The 5,220-nt window shown below is 38.3% G+C and overlaps 1 pseudogene; it reads left to right on the forward strand.

Annotated features, from left to right (window-relative positions):
- Positions 712 to 1,545, forward strand: Gm9632 (predicted gene 9632; annotated as a pseudogene).

Here is a 5,220-nt window from a genome sequence, read left to right on the forward strand (position 1 = left end):
ATATCTCCATTGTGAGTTTTTATTTGTGCAAGGAGTGGCTGTTAATCATCTTTTTATGCACCAGTGCAGTAGGCACAATAGTTTTATTGATGGAGTTTGGGAATCTGTAGAGACCCTGGCATGTAGTTCATGAGAGTTTGGTACAGTTTCCAGGAGACTAACTTCAGTGGGCACTTCTGGGGTATTTTATCACTCCTTAGTGTTTAGAATCAAGTATTTACAAACAGGACTTAAGATTTCTAACACTGGTAGCAATCTAAAAGATTTCCACAGATCCTTTGAGCCTATTAACAGAAGAGAAGGAAGTGTTATCAGCAAATAATACCATCTACCAAAGTGTGCCGTGTTCATCAAGGGAGGTAATATTCAGTGGTTGATTAATTCAATCACGAATAGTTTATTTACCAAACAAATATTTCCCAAGTGTTTAGAATACACCAGACACTAGAGGATGTGTACTCTGCCTTTCAAGTTTCTTTTGTTAACTATTGAAGGAGTAGAGAGAATGGAAGAAACATGGAAGCTCTTAGCACATAGTGGCTCATTACCTCCCAAGACTAGAATTAAGTCCACTTCATGATAAATGCTCTTTTGAACCTGTGGACTGTTGGGAGGAGAAACAGAGGTGTTGATGCCAGAAATAACTAGGATTAGATTTTATTCTTTAGTCATTTGAACACAGTGAAAACAGTTTCTATAAATTTAAATCATTCACAGCCACTGCAGTACGTTGAGCTTCATAGAGACAGCGCCCAACAGGCACTGGACAACGCTGTGCCTCGTAGAAGAGGAAAATCAACTAAACATAGGCAAAGGAGATCCTAAGAAGCCTAGAGGCAAAATGTTCTTATATGCATGCTTTGTGCAAACTGCTGGGAGAAGCATAAGAAAAAGCACCTGGATGCTTCTGTCAACTCTCAGAGTTCTCCAAGAAGTGCTCAGAGAGTAGAAGACCATGTTTGCTAAAGAAAAGGGGAAACTGGAAGATATGACAAAGGCTGACAAGGCTCATTATGAAAGATAAATGAAAAACCTACATCCCCCCTCCCAAGGGGAGACCAAAACGAAGTTCAAGGACTCCAGTACACCCAAGAGGTCTCATTCGGCCTTCTTCTTGTTCTGTTCTGAATACCACTCCAAAATCAAAGGTGAGCATCATGGTTTATCCATTGGTGATGTTGCAAAGAAACTAGGAGAGATGTGAAACAATACTGCAGAGGATGGCAAACAGCCCTATGAGAAGAAGGCCACCAAACTGAAGGAGAAGTACGAGAAGGATATTGCTGCCTACAGAGCTAAAGGAAAACCTGATGCAGCCAAAACGGGGGGTGGTCAAGGCTGAAAAGATCGAGAAAAAGAAGTAGGAGGAAGATGATGATGAGGATAAAGAGGATGAGGAAGAGGAGGACGAAAATGAAGATGATGATGTTGAATGATTGAATGATGTTGATGATGAAGTTGGTTCTAGTGCAATTTTCTTGTCTATAAAGCATTTAACCCCCTGTACACAACTCACCCCTTTTAAAGAAAACAATTGAAATGTAAAAAAAAAAAAAAAAAAAACCCAAAAAACCATTCAGCCTCCAAATGATAACCCATGAGGGTCTGAATAAGAATCAATTAATCTTTACGTTTATATTATATATATAATATATTTTATATTGTATATATTATATATAATATATATTACACATATAATATATGTTTATATTATTTTATTCATTATTGGTTTATATGCATCCCAGTCCATAATAATTTAAATGACATCAAGGAAATTCACAAAATATACATGAGAATAAGTAACTAATAGTTAATGCCAAACCTGAGAAATATAAAATTAGAAAATATATTGCATAGAAAATGTAGGAAATATTAATGAATAATTCAGGAAAGACAGATGCAATTGTAACAGAATGAAATTGCCACTGAGTTGCTTCGGTGCCCGAGGGAGATGGTTTGTTTCATAGTTCCCTGTAGGAACTTGAGGATATTTGGGAAAGACTCATTGAAAACAAATTTCCCACAGACGAGTTGATGTACCTCCCCCTCCCAGGAATAAATGTTTGTATTTTCTCTTTATGCTTTATCCTCATCTGGACACCTTTAGCCAAGTTACCACAACCATTATGTACATGAAAAAGTAGAATGGCCTGCAGAGAAAATCACACTGTTATTTCCAAATGTCTACATGTAGACATATAATAACTTTGATGTTTGAAAGAGGTGTCAGTATATAAGAACTTAGGCCACACAGTTTGCATGTGTGTGTGTGGTGTGTCCATGTGTCCAGGAGTGAGGATGTGTGCTTGTGTGTGGAGGCCAGAAGACAACTTTGAATTTCATTCATTAGGTACTATTTGGCCCCCAAGTCTTTTTGGGTAGGTTCTCCCACTTGTCTAGAGCTCACCTAGCAGGTTAATCTGTCTGGTAAGTGAACCCCAGGGATCCATGTGTCTCCTGGAATGGGGGCATCATATTATTTATTAGTTATAATGAGAGTAAATATTCTTATAATTAAATATGCATTACCCTTAAGAGTCTTACACTACACAATCATATTTACAGTTTTCATGGTTGTGATGCTTAATTTAGGTATAAACCTCATTCAATGATGGGATATCAAAAAGTTTGGTAAAGCACTATTTATGGATATGTCTGCATGTTGAGTTAGTCAGCTGAGTGGGGAAGATTCCCTCTCATTGTGAAAGACCAGCATGCAATTGGCCTAGAGTCCAAAAGAACAAAAAGGCAAAAGGAAGTTGCTGTGACTTTCCAGGAGGTAGGACATTCTTCTTCCACCGCCCAAATGCCAGAGCTCTGGGTTTTCTGGCCTTTGACCTTTGTGATTTTTACCCCTTCAGTTCACTGGCCTTCTGCATCAGATTGAGAGCAACATTGTCATTTCACTCATTTGATGCCCTGGGACTTGAACTGAGCTATGCTATTAGTAAGTAGCCCAGGGTTTATTGCTTGTAGGTTGTCTGTCCTGTGACTTAGCCTCTATAGTCATGTGGGCTAACTCTCTTAATAAATACTTATTTAAATATGTATCCACATAAGTGTTCCTGAACTCACGACAGGATTTCACTTAAAGGACCTGATTATCATTTATTATGCATAAACATACTGATCATGTGGCTGATTGAGAGTCCTGATTGGCTTCCACTGTCCAGAATAACAAGAGAGTAACTTACGACATCTCTATAGCAAGGGAAATGATTACAATTCAAAAACTGAAATGGTATATACTATTTTACATCATTATAAAACTGACCACTCTGAAGTCCAACCTTTTTGAGCTGAGGGCTTCATATGAATATCCACCTATTGGTTCTTTCTCTTGATAAGACTCCTATTAATATAAACATTACTACTGAGAGTGGAATTCTTACCTATAGGGGAAATTCTACAGGTGTAAAGGGACCACAGTATGATAGCTACCTCCACTTGGTTTTCAAAAGAAGCTGGAGACATGACACTGGGGTAGAATTGGTGTCACGTGTTGAGAGGCAGGGTATATCCTGAGACTCCAGGTCTAGAGCTACAAGTATTCATTTTCATCCTAAGAGCTGCAGGCCTGATAGTACAACTACAACAGTTAATCATGAGCTGAGTTTGTTAATGGCCAAACTCTAGCTTCAACATTCTCAGAAATTGGGGCTTGATGTTAAAGTAGATTACTACTAAACTTTAGGACCTAGTATAGTTTCTTGTGTTGAACTTTAGACTTTCTTCTTTTCTCCATCTCCTCCTCCTCCTCCTCCTTGTTCTCCTTGTTCTTCTTTTTCTTCTAATGCCAACTGTGGTGGTTTGAATGAGAATGATTCCTCTAGGCCTATATGTTTGCCTGCTTGGTCTGCAGCTAGTGGAACTGTTTGGGAAGGATTAGGAGGTGCAGTCTTGTCTGAAGGAGGTGAGTCACTGGGGGTACAATTCATGGTTTCAAAAGCACATGTCATTTCTAGCTAGTCCCCTTTTTTTCTACATCTTGCTCTTGTGTCAGTTATAAGCTCTTAGCTAATGCTCTAGCACCATGCCTGCTTGCCACCACCTTCCATGTTATGTTGATCATGGACTAACCCTCTGAAACTATAAGCAAGCCTTGCATTAAAAACTTTCTTTTATAAGTTGCCTATGTCATGATGTCCCCTATAGGAATAAAGCTATAAGTAACTAAGCTATCATTCTCCTCCATGCTATTTTGAAAACACATGTTGGGTTTGGATTTATAAGCTCACATCTGAAGACAGATTTGTTTCAGGATGAATTTTAGCCTTGACCATCACCCTCATCTAACTTACAGGAGACTAGTAAAGACTAGTTGAGTTGTGCTAGAGAGTTAAAATTTTGAGGGTGACTGGTTGGAATGAATATATTTTGTATGTGAGAAGGGCAAGTATGGAGAATGGGTGGAACTCTATGGCTTGGCTGTCCTCTTTATAGAGGATGCTTAGATTTAATTGCCGTTGTAGTAGTATTACCAGGTGAGACCTGCATTGGTTACTTGCTGTAACAGACTACCTGAAAAGAGTTAATTTAAAGAAGAAAGGGTTTAGTCTGGCCTATAGTTCAAGGAGATACATTTCCCATGGGAAAGTAGGACAGCAGGAGAGAGAGGCTGGGTGGTCATATTGTATCCACAGTCAGGAAGCAGAGATTAATGAATGCTTGTGCTTAAATCATTATGTCAGTAATGATTTGATTAATTAAATACTTTTAATTTTAGGAGAGATTTGGGTTGATGGAGAAATATATATTCATAGTGCATACATTTCTCATGATTTGTATGGTATATTTGTTAAAATTAGGCAAATGTTAGTAACACATCTCTATTATCATACTTTGTAGAAATTGTCTTAGTTTCAACCCGGTCCATTTTCCATTCCAAGTTTGTTTCGGGGGCACTGGATTATATTTATCTGCCACATGTTTTATATTCGATTGAGCAGTACAGTCTCTCAGGTTTTCCTTATTATTATTATTATTTAATGACATTGGCAATTAAAGAGTAATGGTCAACAATGAGCTCTTCTGTAGGCATTTGACATTTTTCTCATGATTAGAAACTTACTATGATTTGGGTGGAGATGAGCCACAAAGGTGAATTTCCATTTTCATCCCGTCTTATAGATGATCTGTTAAGGTATGGCAGCACATGCTGGAGTCCCAGCTACTGGAGAGGCTGAGTCAGGAGAAAAACAAGTTCAAGATAGCCTGGGA

Source organism: Mus musculus, chromosome 3 (assembly GCF_000001635.26).
Source record: "Mus musculus strain C57BL/6J chromosome 3, GRCm38.p6 C57BL/6J".
NCBI lineage: Eukaryota > Metazoa > Chordata > Mammalia > Rodentia > Muridae > Mus > Mus musculus.